This window comes from Palaemon carinicauda, chromosome 19 (genome assembly GCF_036898095.1).
Source record: "Palaemon carinicauda isolate YSFRI2023 chromosome 19, ASM3689809v2, whole genome shotgun sequence".
Classification (NCBI taxonomy): Eukaryota; Metazoa; Arthropoda; class Malacostraca; order Decapoda; family Palaemonidae; genus Palaemon; species Palaemon carinicauda.
The window spans coordinates 84,278,530-84,286,029 of NC_090743.1; the positions used below are offsets into that span (position 1 = coordinate 84,278,530).

The 7,500-nt window shown below is 32.3% G+C and overlaps 1 protein-coding gene across 6 annotated transcripts in view; it reads right to left on the reverse strand.

Moving 5' to 3' along the window:
• LOC137658700 (transient receptor potential cation channel subfamily A member 1 homolog) overlaps nucleotides 1-7,500 on the reverse strand; it is a 351,715-nt gene that overhangs the window by 295,253 nt on the left and 48,962 nt on the right. The window lies entirely within an intron of this gene.

The following is a 7,500-nucleotide window of genomic DNA, read 5'->3' on the forward strand; positions in this document are numbered from 1 at the left end:
TAATAATAATAATAATAATAATAATAATAATAATAATAATAATAATAATAATAATAATGATAATAAAATATTGCTGACCTAATTCATAATTAGTTGATTTGCAGTAGCAGTAGAATAAAGTAGCTGTTGTTGTTGGAAGGTTGATTAGTAACGAAAGTTAAGTATAAACTCTGCATAATAGATAATCAAAGACTGATACAGTAAATACTGATGACGGCATAGCACATTGAATACAGCCAGAGTTTAGTTAATTGAGTCGGAAATGAGTTGTAATCCAGTAAATGAGACCACTAATTCCATTCTAGCAAAATCTTTTAGAAATATGCTTTATTGATAAATCTTATAAAAAAAAAAAAAGTTTCGCATTCTCACAACAACATACTTTCCATAAATTTTTCATAAAAATAAGATATACTCTTTTTCCATATAATGTATTCTCTAATTTGCCATAAAAAATACATGTGCAGATGACAAAAGCACAAAACGAATCCCTACGCTAATACCCTGCCGTAGGCTTCAATGATTAAATAATTACTAGAAGCTTTATCGTGAGAATATTACATAGCTTGGAGATCCAGCTAACTTCTTATCAATCCCATGCACAACAATCTTATAATCTTGATTCAAATAGTCTCAAGTCCCCATGATAAAGTCCCTATTTGTGTTCATTTCGTTCATCCTTTATTCATTTATTTATTAAATATCATCGGAATTTTTACAGTGAATGGCCTTCTGCACCTGTGCTCGTCTTAGAGTGTCAATTTTAGTTCCTATTTTCTCACTATCCCCCCAGAAAAGAAATTTCTCTCGAGTGGCAGCATGAAACGCCTTCACTTAATCATTCCAACCTGGAACCATTCGAAGTTGGTGTGAAGCCAAGACAAGATATTCATTAGTTGAATTCAAAATTAAGGCATTTTGAACTCTGTATTTCACTCGGATGTTTTATACAATTGCTCACACATTCCTTCATACTTATTCCTGTTAATGAAACTATCTTAGTTGATTTAAAAAAAAAATCGGCAAATTATCCTACAGAGCACTTTTGTAATGGCCATATTATCTGGAAAATTCGCGATATCATTGGTAGGTGGAGGACTACAGAACAGAAAGATCTACAGTAACTAAGTGGGATAACTTCGAGGCGGCCAAATGTTGGTTTAAGGATCCTTACTTACAAATCCTTCAAACACTCACAAGACAACGACTCACTAGTTACAGTTATTTTTCCCCCAACTCACTCATTACAAGGATCAACATTTAAATCCACTAAAATTTTGCCATAGGGCCTCGGTAATTATCAAGCAAATTAAAGCTCTTGCAATAAAGATTGAATTAAATTAGCAAGGATGTTACTGTATATGTCTAAAGTTTTAGTTTAAATGTCAATGCTAAAGGGTCGTGCCACCTCGTAGGTGAAAACGTCCAAAAATTTTCCAACGTCACGACGTGAGTATGTGATGTCTTACGACAAGTCACGAGATTGTTTTACTATGTTTTGCAAAGTGCCGCGAGCTGGTTTTGCGACGTGTTACGAGGTACCCACGAGGTGTCACGAAATGTCACATAAAAAATGCCCAAGCTACCATGGTGCTCGAAGCCTTGGGAAGTCACTCACTTACTTTACTGACCGGATCATAAATATTAGTTCCTCTAGTGTGATTAAATCCTCGAGAAAAAGTTGAAAAACATTTAATATTTTACTTTGATATATAAATGCTACCTTTCTTACTTTATCAATTTCATGAAATTCTTATTTTGAGTGATTTGGAGTTATTTCATATACAATTAAAACAAATTCAATCTATTGTTTATTATGAATAATTTATATGAAATGAAATCTAGAATTCATTTTCTACATATCATAGGTAAGCATCATGTAAATCCTTTTAAAAAACGTAAGAAAAGATAGCTCTAGCAAAATTATATCTAATGGAACTCAAGTGTTCAAATTATCAACTATTATTAGATAAAACAATTGATCTTGTGTTGTTTCGAACCTAAATATCTTTAGCCTACATGAGTGATAATCAATCAATAAAAGTTATCTTCATATAATCTATCATAATCGACAATAATGATAACAAAAATAACAATGAACATGAACAGGCATAAAACGAATCCATACACAGATCAACAAAAGCAAGCAAAATAGTTTTGTGGATGCTCCCGAAAATGGCTTAATAAATTAGAGAGGCTGATAAGCAACACCATTATCAATAAACAAAGAGCGGAAAATAACGCAGTGTCCAAACTGTGTAACTGGACACAAGCACACACACATGCAACAATAAAAAGAAAAGCAACATGGCACTATCGTATTGAACGAATCAAAATAAAGCTGGCAATATAAAATTTACAACCAGCTGCCAAACACCATAAGCTGTGCGCCAGAATCCCCAATGCCTCAAGAAATAAGCAAGAAGATGGCATTCGATTGTGCGCTGATATTTTCCCATTGTTTTACCCTTGCTTTTCTATTTATTTCTGAATTTTCCCTTAAAATACCAAATTCCTCTTTTTTAACTTTCTTTGAGGTTCTAAGGAACTTATATATCTGGTAGTAAGTTTAAAACGAATATCTAATACATTATTTCGAAAGGAGGTTTATAAGAGTTAGCATGCAAAATAGCAGAATTATTATTATACGATTGATACTTGAAATTTAGTATTCCCTTACATTAGTGGCATAAAAGACTTTACGCTCATAGGCACACACACACAATATATATATATATATATATATATATATATATATATATATATATATATATATATATATATATATATATATATATATATATATATATATATATATATATATATGTGTGTGTGTGTGGGTGTATATATATATATATATATATATGTATGTATATACAAATATACACCAAATATATATGAATATATACATACATACATACATACATACATACATACTTACATACATATTCTAATCTACATAAATATACTCGTTTTATGTCTGAACGAAGGAATGACCAAAACCCAGAATAGCATAGTATTTCCTTGGCTATTGAATTACGTGCATATGAGTACATGAATGGCCAAAATATAGATGGAAACATTCCTGCCGTCCCTTATAAGCGAAATTACAACCAGCTCACAAGACATCGTCGGCCGTGCACAGCTGCTCGCCGGACCCGGACGAAAGGGTAATAACACCTAGCTAAGGCAGTAAGGCGTCATGGCTGACGCAAGATGCCACGAAATAGCACAAACACGGGCGACATTCTACTAGGTGTTAGTACAACGTTGTAAAACCTATCTTACGAGGTGGCGCGAGGTCATCCACCTTGCACAACGTCTTGAGAAAATTTAAACAGGTTTTAAAAACTTGGCGACGTCATGACCTTTTACAATTTTATTGCGAGGTCTTGTCACGAGCTACCGCGAGGTGTTTTTCGAGGTGGCATGACCCCACGTCGCAACAAAAGTATGTAGGTGTCAACCTGGCTCAACCGTTCTTGGCCACGAACACAGGCGATGAAACGGCAACGCTTACCGAAAAGGGAATATAAAAAATTGATGAATAAAGGGAAAGTGGCTTACGATCTAAAAACTGAGATGGCATATCCCCCTGAATCTGAATGACTTGGGAAATATTTTACAATAAAGCGTCTTTATGTATTACAAACTGTTGCGATCTCTGAATATCTAAAGGCAGATGAAAGTCTTTAGCAGTTAATATAGTGTTTGAAATATACCGATGAGTTTTTGAAGCATATTACAATCACTTTAATTAGTACTGCATATAAACTCTCTCTCTCTCTCTCTCTCTCTCTCTCTCTCTCTCTCCTCTCTCTCTCTCCTCTCTCTCTCTCTCTCTCTCTCTCTCTCTCTCTTAAAGAAATATATATATATATATATATATATATATATATATATATATATATATATATATATATATATATATATATATATATATATATATATATATATATATATATTCATGGACCGTACAACTCATTTATGGCGTTTTTCTATGAATATTTACAGCATCGAGAGATAAATGAAAATCGAAGACTAATGACGGAGCTCTTAACAATCTAATATAGCTGTTAACGGAAGGAATTGTTCAGCTATGTATGTATGTATGTACGTATGTACTGTATGTATGTATGCGTTGTGTATTAGCAGTGGATACTCGAGACATAAATGATACCACAGTATGAAATATGGCAACTCGATTTATAATATTTTTAAACGTTTTCCGAGGTTGGACGAGGCTCCGGCCATTTTCCAAGAAGTAGTAAGAAATGCAAACCTTTATTTGTTTTGTAATGGTAACATTATAGTGTCGGCGGACTTTTGAATCCAAGTAAACACCCCTACCACGGGGTCATTTCCGAATACTGATTATGAGCATTTTACATACTATATTTTTTTTTTTTTATCCTTTTTCACTAGGATGAGTAATGGTCCCATTCACTGAAAAGTAATTTGTGTCTCACCAGACCTATTCGCTGAATAAGGTACCTTGAGGTTATTTGACGGTAGTGGGTCGCAGCTCAAGTAGAGGAAAATGCACAGGGCGCACTCTCTGAGTCAGACTTTTAATAATAATAATAATAATAATAATAATAATAATAATAATAATAATAATAACAAAAAAGGGTTTTCTAAATCTAAATAAGGCATCTTAGTCGGAGATGTGCTCCAAAGGTCCTAGTTTAACCAAAGTAATGCAGATAAATCATAAATGGAATTCACATGTGCTCTGCCATAACATGCAATAGTTCTAACATACTGCACCAAACTAAAATACAATCTAGAAACGATCACGAGATTCACTATAGGTTTATGGTAAAATTTTGGCTATAGAACTCGGCCCTGGGGCATAAAAGCCCATTCAACGCCTAGATGCAGCTGGTATTGTCAACAGAAGTCTGAAAACAGTGTATCTAGGAGCCTACAAAGGTATTTAACAATTCCATACATTACACCACTTGAGGGGTACTGACGGTGCTACCTTCTCCACGAGGGTAGAGGCATTCGATTGTCACAGGAAAAAAAAAATTAATTTCAAGCGTTAGATGATAGCCATTATGTAAATGTTAAATATCTAACAATGAATGATATGCAAAAAGTAAGAAACCCAACTTACGTGCTTCCACTCTTATTATCACGCACTTAGCAATATCTAAACTTGATAAAGGCATCTTGACTTTGATTACAGACTAATAGTACAGTAATTAAGATCTTATTTTCATTTCTCTTAAAAAAACCTTATTCTATACTTTCTCACTTTCTTCTCCGTTCATGGTTGTTTTACTTATATGACTTTTTCAACTGGGTTTGTAGTTTGTTTTGTCTTGATGACGGTGATGAAAATGTTATGATAAGAATAATAACAGCCTCTACAGCCCACAAATATTAAGTATTCTTCATTTCTAATGAACATTATTTTCATCTTGGCACTTTCCATAAGTGAAGTTTTTCATAGTCAATAATGTTAAATCTGTCACGTTCACAACATTTCACATATCTAACATTGTATTTCACATACAAATTCTTACAAGGATATACTTTTAAAAAGCCAGCTAACGAATGAACGATTGATACCATAAACACGAGCTTGGATTAACAACGTTAAAACTAAAGAACCCGACGATTCAGCACAACAAAACAAACTGAAGTAAAGTGGGCAGTCACTAGTGGCAACCATTTAGGACTGATCAATCAGGAACGGTTACAAGTTTAAACTGACCAATGGGATGAATATTCTCAATCTCAGACGGAAGTGTTGCCATTCTGTTGATTCGACAGTTGTCAGTAGCAACCACTGGCAAAGCAGGAATAGTTCTGAGGGCGAAGGAAAGATTATAACACATGAAGTATATATTTAATGTTGCATGTCTGCTTCACGGTCATGTGGAGGATGACAGGGGAGTAAAAGCGTCTTTTTTACATGCAATCATGAACCCTGCTAATCTAAGTAAACTATAGCTTTCAATCATTTCTTTTTCATGATAAAAGTAATTTCAGGTGTTGTTTTACTGTATTTTTATCTAGTAAATGCATATTTCAAAGGCAAATTGCAGTGTCACATCTATATTTTCAAATTATGTTGTATGACCTAACAATCTATCCTCGCTCCCTCTTCATTCAAGATCTGATTTATAGAGATAAATATTAATGCAATCATACAAATCTGAAAACTCGCTCTACACTAATATATATAAATCTAATATCGAGGTCATATCTTATTTCCTAATATATAAAGGGTGTTTTCTTTCTTGACCACACACAAAATAACATGGACCTACAAAAAAAAAAGATATATAAACACCTCTACTCTTTCGTTTAATAATTTTGCTTATTCATCTTATTTATTAGTTAAATTTCCTTCCTACTATCGAGGTAACACCTTCTTCTTTAATATATCATAAGTAAATTTTCTCTCTTGACCTAACACAATTATATAGATCTATAAAAGATATAAATAATGATATCTCTAATGCTTCGGTTATCAATTCTGCTTATTCCACTTATCTATTCGTTTAAATCCCTTATATTCTTCACTTGTCCATAGGTCACATGAAAGGTCTTGGATATAATTCAGTGGAATTAGGTTTAAATAATTTATTTATTTTCTATTCACCATTCTACCATTGTAAAATATATACGAAGGGAAACAATTGATTATACAGGGGGAAGGGGGGGGGTTGAGGGGGGAGGAGAATTTACTGATGTTCATGGGGTTTAGATGAGAAAGGGATTGAATAATACAAAGGAATTCTGACATTCAAGCATGACTGACCGGGCGTCCATGCACCCGATTGTATTTACTTCCGGACGGCCGTGCAAGGAATGTCTTCACACAATGAAAAACTATCAAGATGACGTAGATATCTTTTAGTTTTACATTTTTACTGATTTATAATTAATATGAATTTCAGACATGCTTTTATCTCTTAACAATCATTTCAAGCCCGGAGAGATGCTCTACCTTGAATAAAAATGAAATAAAAGTACATTACTTACTTACACACACATATACAGTATATATATATATATATATATATATATATATATATATATATATATATATATATATATATATATATATATATATATACAGTATATATATATATATATGTATGTATATATGTAAATATATATATATATATATATATGGATATATATATATATATATATATATATATATATATATATATATATATATATATATATATATATATATACAGTATATAAATCATATACAGTATGTGTGTGTGCATCTCTCCAGAAAAAAAACTTAACTCCGGTTAGTTTTCAGAATAGCAGGAAAATTACATTTATTTTCCTTTATTTAATATAATTTAATATTTGGTGTTGACATGTGGTTCAAATCCCCTTTTTTACGCGATTATTCTCCAGGACTACATTACTTCAACAATGGAATTACACTTCATTATAAAGGTTAGTATTTAGAAATTTCAAAATACAAAAATATTCGGAAGCTGCATTTGATTTTTAGAC